Below are 18,265 nucleotides of genomic sequence, written 5' to 3' on the forward strand. Positions count from 1 at the left end.
TTGGTGCTTTATAATTTCTAAAAGTTAAGAGAAGTAACTACTTTTGCATAGAATATATACATGCGTGTTTTTGCAAAGAAATACACCAAAATGTTGAGAGTGTTCACCTTGGTAAAATGACAGTAAGAATGGTTGCATAACTTGAAGAATGTTATCAATGTCACTGAATTGTACATGTGGAAATTGTGAATTGATGTATGCTTTGCTGTGTACAATTTCATCAAAAATAAAATCAAATAATATTTTTTAAAAGTTAATTGGGGAGTAGTAAGATTATAGGTAAGGAACCCTGGTGGTGCAATGGTTAAGCATTCAGCTGCTAGCCAAAAGGTTGGCGGTTTGAATCCACCAGCCGCTCTGCAAGAGAAAAGACCTGGCGATCTGCTCCAGTAAAGATCACAGCCTAGGAAACCCTACGGGTTAGTTCTACTCTGTCCGATAGGGTGTCTATGAGTCAGAATCGACTCGATGGCACTTAACAACGACAGCAAGATTATAGGTCCTTTTTACCTTTTTGTTTGTACTTTTCTGAGTGTTATCTTCTCTATAAGCCAAAACACCAAACCTATTGCTATTGACTCTCTTCTGACTCATGGCAATTCCATGTGTTACAGAGTAGAACCGTCGCACAAGGTTTTCTTGGCTGTAATCTTTACAGAAACAGATTGCCAAGCCTTTCTTCCATGGCACCGTTGGGTGGGTTCAAACAGCCAATCTTTAGATTAGTAGAAGAGCACAAAACATTTGTGCCACCCCGCCCCCAAAAAACCTGTTGCCGGTGAGTTGGTTCTGACTCATAGCAATCCTATAGGACAGAGTAGAACTACCCCATAGGGTTTCCAAGGCTGTAACCTTTACAGAAGCAGACAGCCACATCTTCCTCCTGCAGAGCAGCTTGTGGATTCAAACCACTGACCTTTTGGTTTGCAGCCCAGCACTTGACCACTGTGCCACCAGGGCTCCTTTGCACCACCCAGGGACCTTATATTTTCTATAGGGGCCATGTGTTTCTAAGCAAAAGTGAATTAAGCAGTTACATAATATTATTTAGGAAAAAAAAAAAATCCAGGAATGCTTTTTTTTTTTTTTAACTTTTATTGAGCTTCAAGTGAACGTTTACAAATCAAGTCAGTCTGTCACATATAAGTTTACATACATCTTACTCCGTACTCCCACTTGCTCTCCCCCTAATGAGTCAGCCCTTCCAGTCTCTCCTTTCGCGACAATTTTGCCAGCTTCCCACTCTCTCTATCCTCCCATCCCCCCTCCAGACATGAGATGCCAACACAGTCTCAAGTGTCCACCTGATACAAGTAGCTCACTCTTCATCAGCTGCTCTCTCCCACCCACTGTCCAGTTCCTTTCACGTCTGATGACTTGTCTTCGGGGATGGTTCCTGTCCTGTGCCAACAGAAGGTCTGGGGACCCTGACCGCCAGGATTTCTCTAGTCTCAGTCAGACCATTAAGTTTGGTCTTTTTATGAGAATTTGGGGTCTGCATCCCACTGATCTCCTGCTCCCTCAGGGGTTCTCTGTTGCGCTCCCTGTCAGGGAAGTCATCGATTGTGGCCGGGCCCAGGAATGCTTTTTAGCATGGATGTGCGGGGAGTCCCAGAGTCTGTAGCTGTGATCTAGGGAGACCACCCTGCTAAAAAGAAACCCTTGAGCCAAAATCAGGTGGAGTTTGGGTGGAATTAGAGCAAACAAAGAAGGAAACAAAAGAGGAAAGAAGAAAAAAATGCAAGAAAGGAGGCTAGAACAGAAAATTCAAAGAGTCCAGAACAGGCAACCGGATGGATGGGAATGAAGAGAGTGAGACCCTTTGAAAGATAGGTAAACAGTTTATAAGATCAACTCTTGAAAATGCGAAGGCAGTAAGGGACAGGAAAACTGAATGAATGGACACAGGGAACCCGGGGTGAAAAAGGGGAGAGTGCTGACACATTGCAAGGATTGCAACCAATGTCACAAAACAATTTATGTATATATTTTTGAATGAGAAACTAATATGCTCTGTAAGCTGTCATCTAAAAAGCACAATAAAATTAAAATAAAAAAAAAAAACTCTTGAAAATGTGGGAGCTCTCCAAAACAAAAATATCTCCTCAAAGTGAGCGTGCTTCTGAGGCAGACATCAGTGGAAGGAAGGGCTGACAACCACGAAAAGGCATATTTGGAATCTCTGAGTCAAACGCTGAACTCGGAACACGAATTTAACTAGATCCTCCAAGAGAACAGCCCATTTATCTCAATGCTTCCCCTCCGTCAAAACTAAGCCGATGAAAAATAAAGTTCAGCATTGATGAAAGGATTTACTAAAGCCAAACTGGAGAGAAGAGTGTTTGAGATTAGGAGAGGAGTGTAAATGGTAAAAAGAATGTGAATGATGGGGAGACAAGAGAGAATTAAGGGAAAAAAAACTACATCTGATGGATATTATTTGACTCTTTAATTATCCCATAGGTACCTGGCATATGTCTGGTTGGAGTAAAATTCTTCCAATTGAAAATACAGAAGCAACAAGAAAAGCTAATGCTGACAGTTGTATCCTTTGAAGTTTAAACCTAAACCATCAGCCGTCCACAAGAATCACGCCGTGCAGTGGCTGAGTCCTTTCTCCATGCCTTGTCCTTTTGACACGTGTGGTACAAACATGACTTCTAACCCAGAAAGAGCAGCTCTATAGATAGCATTTGCTGTCTTTGCACTGAGGGAGCCTTTGCAGAAAGCTGACACTTCACCTTCTGGAAGCAGAACAACGTTTGTGGTTCTTGGGTACCCTTGTCCCTGGAGACTCTCTCCCTTGTCACAAAACTGTCAGAGAACTGTCCCCAGCTGACATGTGGGCTGCTGGCCTCCCTGAATCAGCAGAGAGCAGTGTAAATTGGAGCTAAGGCACTCTCCTTGGCTCTTCTGGTTACCTCAGGGGAAAAAATTCTCGGTGCCCAATTAAAATCTCTTCCATTGAGGACTCAGCCCTCCCTAAAGCCCACCCTCTTCACTCACAGCTGAGGGTACCAATCTCCTATCAGTGTCTAATCCTGTCCTAGGAGAATGTCCTATATGAATGAACAGGTGGAATAAGTGTACTTTTTAAAATTTTTTTAAGTTGGTACTTTGTAGAAAGCACTTTGTGAGAAAAGCATATTATGAATAGTATTACTTTCTTTCTATAATTCAGTCTCACATGGGTTGTAAACATAACATTATAGAACTCAGATGGGATTGCATTATGTTTATGCTTGTCTGTGGATACGACAGGAGCCTTGAGTGGCACAAACAGTTATGTGCTCAGCAACTAAACGAAAGGTTGGTGGGTCAAACCCATCCAGAGGTGCCTTGAAAGAAAGGACTGGCAATCTGCTTCTGAAAAAGGTCATAGCCATGAAAACCCTAGGGAGCAGTTCTACTCTGCAACACATGGGGTCACCATGAATCAGAATCAGCTAGACTGCTACGGGCATAACTATTTAGCTACCAACCAACGAACTAACAACATCCTGCTTTAAACCTTCTAGTAGCTTTTCATTGCCCCAAAGACACTGTTTGCCCTGGCAAACAAGGCAAAAGAGACCTTCCTTTCCCACCTTATCTCAAACCATTCTCTCCCTCTCTCACTGCCCTCTGGACACGCTGGCTTTTGTCTATTTTTGTAGTTGTTTTGTTTCGTTGATGATTAGGCCAAGCTAGTTCTTACCTGGGGGTCTCTGCCCAGAATGTTCTAATTCTAGGTCTTTGCCTGGGTGTCTCCATCCCACCATTCACATCTCGACTCAGTGTTACCTCCTCTGGAAACCTATCAAAAATTTCCCCCAGCTCCACGCCCTCCAGCTCCCATCACTTTCCGTTTTCTTCTTAGCATCTGCATTGCTGTCTGAAACAGAATGTCATTTCCAGGAGAGCAGAGACTTCACCTATTTGTTCATCACTCTAACTTCAATGCTTAGAATGATGTCTGGTGCATGGTGAACATAAATGTATTTGCTGAATAAAGGAATGGATGGATGGGTGGATGGATGGATAGATGGATGGAAGGAAGAATGGATGGATTCTTTCAGACTTATTTTAGGCATTGCCTCCTCCAGAAAGCTGTTCTGGACTCCTTCAGACCCATAATGCCCATGTTTACACTCCAATCACAGAGTTGATCAGTTCACACAAAATTCTCCTTTTATCCCTCAGTTACCTCATCAGCCTGTGAGCTCCCTCAAGAGCAGGAATCATGTCTCCTTCATGTTTGTTTCTTCAGTGCCTTGGGCAGTGTCTTGCCCATAGATTATTGGACTGAACTGAGCAATGGCCATGGGTAACCCACAACTTCTCCTTGGTGATATGCGATGCAATGAGGCATATCTGCTCACTATGAAGTGGGTACAAACTCCCTCAAAAGTCTTTAGCAGGGAGTAGGAAATATGGCCAGGTGACTACCAGGAAGTGAAGAAGGGGATTTCAGGCATTCTTGATATCTTTTATAGGCTTCCGGGATTTCTCTTTTCATTTTGACTAAGAAGACATGTTCCTATAGAAATGCATGTAAATTAAGATTCTGTTCTTTAAGATGGATAATTCTTTAAAACACAAATTCAGAATTAACTCAGATTTTTCCATATCTATTGTGTGCCAGATACCATGCAAGACAGACATTCGTTACTTCACAACACCCAAAAACACAACTATTGATTCTGTCCAGAGGATAAAACTGAAACTCAGCGTGGTTCAGCACCGTGTCCAAGGTCTCACGATGGCAGTAAAATCTGACTAGAAACCCTAACTTCTAAACATAAGCCCTGGGTATCTTGCGCGACACTTCTGGAACCCAGCAGGAAACCCCACCTAGTTTACCTGTTTTGTTGGTTAGGATTTTTGTATATTGGCCTTTCAAAAAGTCAGGCCTTCCAGGATCCCTTCCCAGCACTGTGGCTATCCATCTTCTCAACTCAGCCCCTTTAACTGCTGGTAGGGATTTAGTGGAACGAACAGAACCAGCTAGGTCTGACATATGGGTATTCCTACTTGAATGACAGAGCACTTATATAGCAAGTCCCTTCATAATAAAAATGAGGTACTTGGGAAGATAGAAAGCAATTTGGGTTTAACTCACTGTTGACTTTGTGGGCCAGGGCAAATCAGCTAACAGGTGAACGTTCGCCTTCCTTAAAAATTGTACAAAAATGCCATCACTGGGCAAAAATCAAACCTCCACCGAATGGAGTATTTTGGCTACAGATCCCTGTAACAATGATCACATTGTCTGCAAGTTCTGGCCGTACATTATTAACGCATTTTCAGAGAAAGGGTTTTAGTAAATGCAGGTTTTATGGAATTGACTTCAAGCACAAATGCTTTGAAGAAGTCCTAGGTTGAATTTTTCATGGTTCTATTTTGGCAAGCAAGAGGTAAAGCAGTAGTCGGGACTCAGAGATAAACTACAGTTTATTTTGGAATTCAAATATGTTTTAGACTGTATGAATACAATAGCATGTGCTTTAAATCTAATATGAAGGCATACCCTCCTCAGCAGCCCCTGGGCAGAATTCCTACAGGATTCAGAAGAGTGAAAAAGCCCGAAGTAGTAGGATGAGCGTTGGAATCTCCTAATAGATCTCATTGTATACAAAGTGTTGCGTTCAGGTCTTGTCTCCACCATGCTATTAGTTGTGTGACCTAAGGCAAGTTGCTTCACCCTCTGAGCCTCCATTTCCCTGCCTATAAAATGAAATAATACCTACTTCAGAAGGTTGTTATAAGAATAAATGAGACAATATATGTGAAAGTGCCTTGAATGGCCCTGATGCTTTGGGGTATCCCTTGCTTTGCCAATTATGATACAGAAAGTAGAGACACATGGACAAGCAAATCTTGTATAGTTCTTTTGACAAATCAGGCACACGGGCTCTAATTAAATTCATCCGAGCCAGTCCTTGAAGTGTGTGTGTGTGTGACACCAGCATGCACCTTGGGGAGAAAGAAAGGCTGAATTATGATATATGGAGACCACCCATGTAATGGTTAAGAATTCTAAAGACAGACTGCACGATTTCAACACTTGTTCTGCCACGTATGCTGTGTGACCCTGGGCAAGTTCCTTATCCTCTCTGTGCCATAATTTCCTCCTCTGTAGAAAACCCAGAAAAACCAAACCCACTGCCGTCAAGTCAATTCCGACTCATAGTGACCCTATAGGACAGAGTAGAACAGTCCCATAGTGTTTCCAAGGAGCACCTGGTGGGTTCAAACTGCCGATTGGCAGCTGTAGCTCTTAACCACTACACCACCAGGGTTTCCATCTGAAGAAGGGGAAAATAACTCAGGGTTATTGTAAGAACCGAGTTAGTATCTGTAAAGCACTATTATCAGCTATTTTTATGTTATCCTATATCTGAGTTAGAGACAGAGCTCTCTGCCTTTTCAGCCCCAAGGAAACAGATGTTCTCCATTTCTAGGGACAGCAGGAGAGAAAACTGTGGAGATGAAAGTGACAGGGATCCCAGGGAGGCTCTTGCTGAAGGAGATGCCAAGGCAACGATTCCCGCAGTGGGCATAGGCAATGGGACGACAGAGCCAAGAGCCTGGAAGGTGCAGCAAGAGAGGGAGGAACAGAGCAACTAGGTAGGACAGCACCTGGGGCCAGTGGGCTGGGGGAATGGGGACACTCTCTGCCTCCCAGTGAGGACTCTGGCGTTAAAAGTGGGATTTGAGATTTGGGATTTGGGAATGTGACAGGACTCTTAGATCCCAGGATCCCCCATATGGAGGTGCAGATTGAGCAGTGTAGGAGAACCCTGTCAGTTTCTGTCTGGCATCTGGAGAGGTGGAGTGAAGCTTATTCCCACAACATTGTAGGAAGTGTGCTGGAAAGTGGGAGAGCTGAGCGCTCCAACCGGCACATTTCCCCTGGAGCTAGAGAAAAAGCAATCAGACTTTCTGTGGGGGCATGGGAGAAAGGAATCCAGTACAAATTAGTAGGTGACAAATACAGGCTAAAGACACAAGAAAAGGGTAATTACCGTGTTTTTTTTTTTGGCAAATAACACACCCACAGTGGACATGCTAACCCACATAGCATCCCTAAGAAAATAATGATCAAGGAGGGTACACGGCAAAAAAAACGTATAACACGTGTGTTATTTGCATAAAAATACAGTACATAAAGCTTCTGCCTGAAGCTCAAATCTGTACTTATAGATTTAATGTAACTCAGGGCTTTCCCTGTGTGGGGCAGACAGTTAATGTGCTCGACTGCTAACAGAAAAGTTGGAGGTCCCAGTCCAGGCTTGGAAGAAAGGACTGGTGATCTACTTCTGAAAAACCAGACCGCTGAAAGCCCTATGGAGCACACTTCTGCTCTGACATATATGGGCCCCCATGAGTCAGAATTCACTCTATGGCAACTGATTAGACCGTTAAGTGGGAACTGGGGGCTCACTGTCAAACTAAACATATTGACAACATGAAATGGAAAGCAGTATACTTCAGTGTTTGATTGTATTGGCTCCGGAACAGACTTCTAGGTTTGAAACCCATCCCTACCACTTCCAACTGTGTGGTATGGGGAAAATTACTTAATTTCTCTATGACTCAGTTTCCTCGCTTATAAATTGAAGGGGAAAAAACAGTGTCTTAGTCATCTAGTGTTAGCTATAACATAAATACCACAAGCGAATGGCTTTAACAAAGAGAAATTTATTTTCTCGCAGTCTAGCAGGCTAGAAGTCCAAATTCAGGGCGTCAGCTCCAGGGGAAGGCTTTCTGTCTCTGTTGACTCTGGAGGAAGATGTTCTTCATCAATCTTCCCTGGACTAGGAGCTTCTCTGCACAGGAACCCCGGGTCTAAAGGACACGCTCTGCTCCCAGCACTGCTTTCTTGGTGATATGGGGTCCCCAGCTCTCTGCTTGCTTCTCTTTCCTTTTATCTCTTGTAAAATAAAAGGTGACGCAGGCCACACCCCAGGGAAACTCCCTTTACATTGGATCAGTGATATGACCTTTGTAAGAGTGTTAAAATCCCACCCTAATCCCTTTAACATAAAATTACAATCACAAATTACAGAACAACCACACAATACAGGGAATCATGGCCTGGACAAATTGATACATATATTTTTGGGGGGATATAATTCAGTCTACAACAAACAGTATTACCTCATAGGATTGTTGCGAAGATCAAATAAGATATTCCATGTAAAGCACTTGTTACTGGGTAGGGAGCATAGTTAACACTCAACAAATGTGAGAATTAAAGAAGGTACAGCTACAAATTCTGCTATACATTGTGTGTGTCGGGGGGATGTTTCTCTACAATGCATAGCTGATAGCTTAAGTGCAACTATCGAGTATTAAGTACTTAGCATGTGCTGATCCCGTTTAGAATTAGATTTGACTGCAAGAATAAAATATAATACATACAACAATACTTAAATAGATTTAAAATATTACTTCTTCCTCACCTGAAAGCATTTGGAACCAGACAGTCTGGGGTGGTTATGGTATTCCATGATGTCAGAGATCTCAGCTCTTTTGATCTTGTTAAACTGCCATGTGTGGATGTCATTCCCAACAACTCCTCATTGCCCAATATGGCTGCAGAAGCTCCCACCATTGTGTCCCAAATCTATCCAGGAAGAAGGATGAAAAGTTACAGAAATGCAAGTCCTCATTTTAAAGAAACTTGTAGGAAATTGTACACATCTCTTCCACTTGCATTTCTTTGGCCTAAACCTAGTCCCATGGCCACACTTAGCTGCAAGGAAGACAGGTAAACATAATCTTTATTCCAGCACCTAAGTGTCCAGTTATAAACTCAAAATTCTATTATTGAGGATGAAAGGGAGAAGAGATATTCGGTAACAACAATTGGTCTCTGTCACAATGTACGATATACGTATTGTCTTGCTTAATCTTCACAACAACCCTATGACACAGATACTATTATTATGCTATATTTTTCAGATGGGGAAACTAAGGCTTGGCTTCTTCTCCAAGGGCCATATAGCTATTAAGTGGTCAGGGTTTGATCACCTCCAGTCTCCTTCTGATTCTAAAAGCTATGGTCCTAACGAGTAAAGTTGACTGCCTCTTGCACAATCGAGGAGCCTCAAGGTGGATGGCAACAACCTGCCTCAAATCCCCACTGACATCTGATGGAGGACAATTCATTTAGATTGCAGTCACTTAGGCCAGATGTGAGGAAAAGCATCTTAAGTGTTTGGCCGGACCATGATTTCCAGCATTGTGTGCTTGTCCTCCATTTTGTGATTGTAATTTTATGTTAAAGGGATTAGGGTGGGATTGTAACACCACCCTTACTCAGCTCACATCCCTGATCCAGTGTGAAGAGAGTTTCCCTGGGGTGTGGCCTGCACCACCTTTTATCTCTCAAGAGATAAAAAGCAAAGGGAAGCAAGCAGAGGGTTGGACACCTCATACCACCAAGAATGCAGTGCCAGGAGTAGAGCGTGTCCTTTGGACCCAGGGTCCCTGTGCCTGAGAAGCTCCTTGACCACAGGAAGATTGAGGACAACGACCTTCCTCCAGAGCTGACAAGTAGAGAACGCCTTCCCCTAGAGCTGATGCCCTGAATTTGGACTTTTAACTTACTTTTACTGTGAGAAAATTACTTTCTCTTTATTAAAGCCATCCACTCGTGGTATTTCTGTTATAACAGCACTAGATAACTAAGACACAAGGTGTATGTTTTGTTGTGTATATTTTTACCAAAAATAAATATAAATTTTAAAAAAGAAGGAAAGGGGCTTATATACATGAAGAAAAAAAATAATTAGCTTAAGAGTTCCAGGTAAAATGTCTGACATAAAAGTTAAAGGAATAAATGTTAGACTGGAGTAGAGGAAGGGGGGAAAAAAAGCTTTCACCAAAATGTCAGGGGAAAAAGAAGTGCTGGGAAGAGAGGCCATTAATAAGTGAGCAAGAGATAAAGCTGGTGGCAATTCTTAAAGAGTGGAGCTACACTGACTGGGCTTCTTTTACAAAAATGTTCATTTCTTTCTCTTTTTATTCAGCTCATTTATAGGTGTCCATTACAGAATATCTCATCTCTAACAGACAAACAGGCTAAATAGAAAACATTAAAGAGGCCTCACCCTAATGAATTAGGCCAAGTCTGCAGCCAGAGGAAGCCCAGGAGACTGTATGGGGTGGTGGGAGCGAGTCTCAGAAAAAAAAAGCAGATCTTCCTAACATTTTAAAAGCAATCAATTCCCAAACCCACAGTGATGCATTTTACTAGTAAAGGAAGAGTGGGTGGAGGGTGAGTGATCCAGCCACTGTCAAGGTGGAAGGACAAGAAGGAACAACCTAAACCTTGTCAGAAAGCTAAGACCTTTGCCAGATCTTCATTTTAATAACTGACAGGAATTTTCTTTTACTAGCCCAGAGGAAAGAAAGAATTCCAGGACTAATTATCGGATGTTCCTCAAATGCTTGAATCCTTTAAATGGTTCCCTATGTGGGGTGGGAAGGTGCCCTCGTGGAGCAGTAGTCAAGCAATTTGTTGCTAACCAAAAGGCCAGAATCGACTCGACAGCAACAGGATTTTGGTTATGTGGAGTGAAGTAGGCATCTCTGATATGGCCTGAAGGGTGTACTACAGTCTTTATCCCAACAGTTTCCAGTTTGGGCCCTACCCTGATGTTTGAATACCTGTCAACTCCAGCCCACCACTAGGATAATATATTGTTCATCCAAAGCATCTGTGGAGAGGCAGATATTCCCTCATCAGATAACCCATTGGCACTGCAGTTCGTTTTAGCACAGATGAGTTTCTTAGACAGAGAAATGGAAAGGCCTGGAACATGGGCCAAGTGGCCTGACTGGAACACCAGGGAGGAGGAGTGGAAGGGGCAGTGGGTGGTAAAAGAAAGGAGGGCTTAGACCAGCATTGGGCACTTGAGATGGGAGGGATCGGGTGAGGATGGCATCAGAGCTATAAATGGGAAGGTGTGGTGGCTCCTAAAGGTTTACTATTTCTCCTTCCTAAGTCCAAGTAGGGTCAGACCTCATCTTACTTAAGGGCTTTTATTCTTCCTCAAGCCCATTTATGAATTCACCTTTAAGTATCTGCCTGGAGAGGAGACACCTTGCTTTCGTATAATTATGGTGACAATAAAATAATAGCATAACCATTAAACATTAGTTTTCAACTTGGAAGAGAGGTGATAGCCAAACTCCTTTAAGAATCTGCTGAAAGCTATGCTTCCTCTTCTCGAAGGAATGAACATACACACAGCCACACAACATATTACGATGAAACCCGTGAGAGCCTGAACACAACGGGACTACCTTATTTTTCTGGGTCTCTCAAGTTTTCTGCTTTGACAAGGTGCAGTTTACCTCTTTTCTATCACTCTCAAATAGTGGAAAATATTTTGGGTTTTCCTTCTCTGATAGGTTTCCACCTTACACAGGTTCTGGCTTTCACAGGTTTCTCTGTATCTATTTTCCCTTGATTTATGGAGAGAGTGGGATAGCATCTCTGGAGTCTCTCTGAGGTGGTGGCCTTCTGGCTAAAAAGCTCTGATTTATTTTTTAATAACTTGAAAACAGAGATTTTATTTTTGTGTATTTCTTCTAAATCTTTTCCCACATGCAAGCATAATGTCATAGAGCAATCATAATCTACACACAATTTATGTGTTCTACTTTATAAAATCTAGCATTATCTTGTAAACATTTTTCTATGTTGCTACAATGTCTTCATAATTACAAATTTGAGTGAATGCATAATGCTATATTGAATTGTTGCAGCATAATTTCCTTAACTGCTCCTCAATGATTAGGTACTTGAATGGCTTCTAATTTTGTAGTGTAGCTAATGCTGCATTGAATATCTTTATGCATTTATCTTGCTTCTGTTGAATGTTTCCTTCAGATAAATTCCCAGGAGTGGTTTTAGTGAATCAAAGGGTAAGACCGTTTTTTTTATGGCTCTTGAAGCATGGTGTTATAGTGCTTTCCAAAAGGATTATAGTATTGCTATTTCCAATAACATGGAAGTGTCCCAATTTCACCATGTTATGGGTATTGTTATTGGAAAAAATTGTTTTACTAATTTAATAGTTATCAAAGCATCAAGAGAACAGCCTGATGCTGGACTGCCTAGGGATGAAGTGGAGAATGAGAAGAGAGAGTGGGAAAGTCTGAGTATATAATGGAAATAAGTAAAACTTCTCTACTTTTAAATGGCAGCTGAAACCAAGCAGGAGATACGAGTTAGGAGCCATCGGCTACTAATTTAGATAACAGCCCATTCCCATTGTTTCTTTAAACCCTTCTCAAGCCTGTTCCTTGTAAATTCCACCAGTCAAAATGGAAATGGGAGCTGGGGTTTGGTCAGAACTAGAAGGGTTACCCTGGTTCACTTCATAAGGCATGTCATTCTGTCAAAAAATTACCTTGTGCTCTATAGCAGTGCTTTCCAAGAGAAACATAACAGAAGCTATATATGTAATTCTCAATTTTCTAGCAGCCATATTTGAAAATGTAAAAAAAAAGTGAAATTAATTTTAATAGCATATTTTATTTAAAATACTGTCATTTCAAGTGGCATTAATATAAAAGTTAATAATTAGATACTTAAACCTCATTGCTGTTGAGTTGATCCCAACTTATGACAACGCTATGTGTTATAGAGTAGAACTGCTCCATAGGGTTTTCTGGACTGTAATCTTTATGAAGCAGATCACCAAGGCTTTCTTCTGTGCAATTGCTAGATGGGTTCTAGCTGTCAACCTCCAGGTTAGTAGCTGAGTGCACACTGCACCACCCAAGGACCTAATTTGATATTTTACATTCTTTGAAAGCCAGTGTAATCTTGTAAGTCCACGAGAGCCAAAATATGACCTTGAGTATATCCCACCTGAATTTAGAGACCATCTCAAGAATAGATTTGACCTATTGAACACTAATGACCGAAGAACAGATGACTTGTAGAATGACAGCAAATACATCCTCCATGAAGAAAGCAAGAGGTCATTGAAAAGACAGGAAAGAAAAGACCAAGATGGATGTCAGAGGAGACTCTGAAACTTGCTCTCGAATATCGAGCAGCTAAAGCAAAAGGAAGAATTGATGAAGTAAAAGAACTGAATGTAAGGTTTCAAAAGGCAGCTCGAGAAGACAAAATAAAGTATTATAATGGCATGTGCAAAGAGCTGGAGATGGAAAACCAAAAGGGAAGAACATGCTTTGCTTTTCTCAAGCTGAAAGAACTAAAGAAAACATTCAAGCCTCGGGTTGCAACAGTGAAGGATTCCATGGGGAAAATATTAAACGATGAAGGAAGCATCAAACAAAGATGAAGGGAATACACAAGAGTCGTTGTACCAAAAAGAATTAGTCGATGTTCAACCATTTCAAGAGGTGGCATATGATCAGGAACCGATGCTACTGAAGGAAGAAGTCCAAGGTGCTCTGAAGGTATTGGCGAAAAACAAGGCTCCAGCAATTGATGGAATATCAATTGAGATGTTTCAACAAACAAATGCAGCTCTGGAGGTGCTCACTCATCTATGCGAAGAAATTTGGAAGACAGCTTCCTGGCCAACTGACTGGAAGAGATCCATATTTATGCCTACTCCCAGGAAAGGTGATCCAACCGAATGTGGAAATTATAGAACAATATCATTAATATCACAGGCAAGCAAAATTTTGCTGAAGATCATTCAAAAACGACTGCAGCAGTATATCGACAGGGAACTGCCAGAAATTCAGGCTGGTTTCAGAAGAGGACGTGGAACCAGGGATATCGTTGTTGATGTCAGATGGATCCTGGTTGAAAGCAGAGAATACCAGAAGGATGTTTACCTGTGTTTTATTGATTATGCAAAGGCATTTGACTGTGTGGATCATAACAAACTATGGATAACACTGAGAAGAATGAGAATTCCAGAACACTTAATTGTGCTCATGAGGAACCTTTACATAGATCAAGAGGCAGTTGTCTGGGCAGAACAAGGGGATACTGAGTGGGTTGTATTCTTTCACCATACCTATTCAATCTGTATGCTGAGCAAATAATCCGAGAAGCTGGACTATATGAAGAAGAACGGGGCATCAGGATTGGAGGAAGACTCATTAACGGCCTGTGTTATGCAGATGAAACAACCTTGCTTGCTGAAAGTGAAGAAGGCTTGAGGCACTTACTAATGAAGATCAAAGACCACAGCCTTCAGTATGGATTGCACCTCAGCATAAAGAAAACAAAAATCCTCACAACTGGACCAATGAGCAACATCATGATAAACGGAGAAAAGATTGAAGCTGTCAAGGATTTCATTTTACTTGGATCCACAATCAACAGCCATGGAAGCAGCAGTCAAGAAATCAAAAGACGCATTGCATTGGGCAAATCTGCTGCAAAGGACCTCTTCAAAGTGTTGAAGAGCAAAGATGTCACCCTGAAGACTAAGGTGTGCCTGACCCAAGCCATGGTATTTTCAATCACATCATATGCATATGAAAGCTGGACAATGAATAAGGAAGACCGAAGAAGAGTTGACGCCTTTGAATTGTGGTGTTGGTGAAGAATATTGAATATACCATGGACTGCCAAAAGAACAAACAAATCTGTCTTGGAAGAAGTACAGCCAGAATGCTCCTTAGAGGCAAGATGGCGAGACTGTGTCTTACATACTTTGGACATGTTGTCAGGAGGGATCAGTTCCTGGAAAAGGACATCATGCTTGGCAGAGTACAGGGTCAGGGGAAAGAGGAAAACCCTCAACGAGGTGGGTTGGCACAGTGGCTGCAACAATGAGCTCAAGCATAACAATGACTTTAAGGATGGCGCAGGGCCAGGCAGTGTTTCGTTCTGTTGTGCATAGGGTCGCTATGAGTCGGAACCAACTTGATGGCACCTAACAACAACAATCTTGCACTTACAGCAATCCCAATTTGGACTACCCATATTTCAAGTGAGCCACGTGTGAAAAATGGCCACCATCTTGGACAGCACCATTCTGTGACGTGAGTCCATTCAAGAAGTGAATGGAATGCTCAGCATTGCAGAATTGTCTTTCTTTTAATTCTTTGAGTTACCAGGAAATCAGAACCATACTATTTGTCAGCAAACAGAATTTGATTAAAATATAAAATATCCTGAGTCTAGATGGCTCACTGTTGTTATAACGAAGAAGGAGCTGGGAAACACTGGCCATGAACTGTGATACATCAGAAACCATAGATTCCATGGTAGGAGAAGGAAACGGAATGCATGGCTAATTGCCTCCATGAACAACTGCCTCCTTTGTCATGAGACCAGAAAAACTGTATAGTACCCAGTTACCATTGCTGAATGCTTGGATCCAAGATTCTACAGAAAAGTCTTGATCAGAAGGAGGAAAAATGTGGAAGAAAATACAGAAAGTCATGGAATCCAGACTTTCTGGAGCCATTGAGGCTGGATGAAACCCTGAAACTATTGCTGTGATGTAATCTTTAAACCTTAAACCAAAAATATTCCCTAAAGTCTCCTTTAAACCAAACAGTAGTTTAGTTTCATCAGTAAAGAATATCTGTCTTGAGCAGTGTGCTCTTTTAAAGAACTATCTAAATAGATCGAATTGACAACAGGAACTCAAAAGATTAGACAGGAAGCTTAAGAGACAGTGAGTTTACGTTAATGGAAGAGGAATGACTTGGAAAAGGAGGGTGAGGATGATTGCACAACTTGAAGAAGGTAATCGGTGTCACTGAATTGTACATGTAGAAACTGTTGAATTGGTCTGTGTTTGCTGTATTTATTTTCAACAGCAACCACAGAAATAAAATTAATTATTTTTGAAAATACCCCCACCTCAGACACATTGAATCAGGATCCTGGGGGTGAACCTGAAAAATCTGTATTTCTGGAACAGATTTTTAATTACATTTAATACTATAAAACATGGTGCCTGTTATTAGTAAGAGGAAATTGAATCCCAGAGGGAGTAGGTGACTCATTCCTGGTCTGCTAGTTACGGGTTAGCCAGGCCTAGAACCTCAGTCTGACCAATCAGGCTCGTTTCCACACCACCACACCCACTGCCGTTGGTGTTCCAGCACAATTCCTGCCCATAAAATACCTGTTGGTGTATGGCGAGTATCAGCATACCTTAGAAACAATCAAAAAAAGTTCCTAGGAAGGTAAATATATTTACCCAAATGAGAGGAAGGGAAATGAATTTCCTCCTCTAATCTGAACTTGTCTCAGGCTAAAAGTGTTCTCTTGTCCAAATAGCTGGAAATAAATCACGTGATAAGATTAATCAGCCAAAATGACACCTACGGCCCATTGTGAACAGAATGTGCACCCTTGGTTTCTTTTCTCGTTACCACTGTAGAAATGTGCAGACATTCCCATAGACAGGAAGGTTTAAAACAAATGCCTTAGAGAAGTTTCAGGCACAGGGAAAAGCTAGCCAAATTGCCTGCTTTGGCCATTGGCATGTGGCAAAATGCTCTTCAGACCCAAGTGTAATAATGAATCAAGTGCAGCAAGAACAGCCGGTCTGTAAACATCCTGATGACAATGGGGAGCAAACAGCTGGGCTGAGACCAAATCAGTTCAGGCAAATGTGAGGATGCTTCTGATCCAAGTGCAAGATGAGCGGATGCAGGGGATGAGGCAGCTGCAACACAGCTGGACTCGAGAGGCATGCGATAGCGTGACTCGCAAATCATGCTTGAAAAATTCATTCTACTGAACTTGGATGTGAACACAGTCACATGGGCCCCTAATCAGCTCACTCCTGGTAGCCAAGAGGGAGGCAGAAATGCAACTGGGTTAATAGGAGGCATTAAGCCCACTTTTTTGGATGTGGCTGTCTTTCAAGAGTGGAATCACACAGGAAATGCACTATATTTGGAAATGACCCCTAAATTTAGAACCATGCGGATGAGGGACCAGCTTGAGTAGAGGAAGAGTTTGATTGAGAGATGCTCCCATCTATTTTATAGGCTTGTAAGGCATTTGTTGGGATCTCCATTACAGTGTCTAAAATGAAGTGTTATTTCGACCCCTTATGTTGGGTTGGCACTTTGAGTTTGCAATAAACCTTACATTAACTTACACTTCACGGATGAGTAAATGAGGCTCAAAGAAATTAAGTGTCTGTCTACAGATATCTATAAAACCAGTTGCCATCAAGTTAACTCAGACTCAGGGTGAAATGTGTATCCGTAGAGTTTTCGATAGCTGATTTTTTTGAGATAGGTCACGAGACCTTTCTTGCAAGGTGCCTCTGGGTGGATTCAAATCTCCAACCTTTCTGTTAGTGGATGAGTGCATTAACCATTTGCACCACCAAGGGACACCAAGATATAGGTAGATGGATGTAGATATAGGTACAGATACAGATGCAGATATAGATAGATACATCTATATACGTATGTGCATACAGATGCAGATATACACACCCAGGGGTGGATTAACCAGTAAGCAAGGTATGAATGGGGTTACATTAAGCAAGGTATACACAGGCTTACTTGTGTTTACTTACTAATATGTAGTGCACAATTTCACATGGGTTTCATCACATCTTTGAATAATACACCCACTTTGTATAACACAACCATGCCTCACTTGTTGACACAGTCAAGTTTGAAAGGCCAGGTTGTGACGTGAAAATGAAGGATGACATTAGATCACAAAGTGGAGGATGATCTCATCATTGCATAACTGCCAAACCACTGAGAATCATGACCCAGCCAAGTTGACACATAACCTTAACCATCACAGCCAGCGTTTACACTCTCCTCACACCTCGGTGTTTGTTACCTGAGGGACATCTACGTCAATTCGCACAACATAGTTCATAAAGACAATATTCTGCACCCTAGTTTGATGAGTACCATATGGGGTCTTAAAAGCTTGTGAACAGCCACCTAAGATATAACTATTGGTCTTCTTCCTGTCCAGAGCAAGGGAGAGTGAAGAAAACCAAAGACTCAAGGGAGCAGTTAGTCTAAAGGACTAATGGACCACAGCCTACATGACCCAAGACCAGAAGAACTAGATGGTTTCCAGCTACCACTACCACTTCTAACCACTCTGACTGGGATCACAGCAGAGGGTCCTGGACAGAGTGGGAGAAAAATATAGAACAAAAAATCAAATTCACAAAAACACCACACTTACTGGTCTGACAGAGACTGGAGGAACCCTCGAGACTATACCCCTAAGACACCCTTCTGACCTGGAACTGGAGCCGTTCCTGGAGACCACCTTTCAGCCAGACAATAGATAAAAAAAAAAAGACGATAGATAGGC

Source organism: Loxodonta africana, chromosome 5 (genome assembly GCF_030014295.1).
Source record: "Loxodonta africana isolate mLoxAfr1 chromosome 5, mLoxAfr1.hap2, whole genome shotgun sequence".
Lineage (NCBI taxonomy): Eukaryota > Metazoa > Chordata > Mammalia > Proboscidea > Elephantidae > Loxodonta > Loxodonta africana.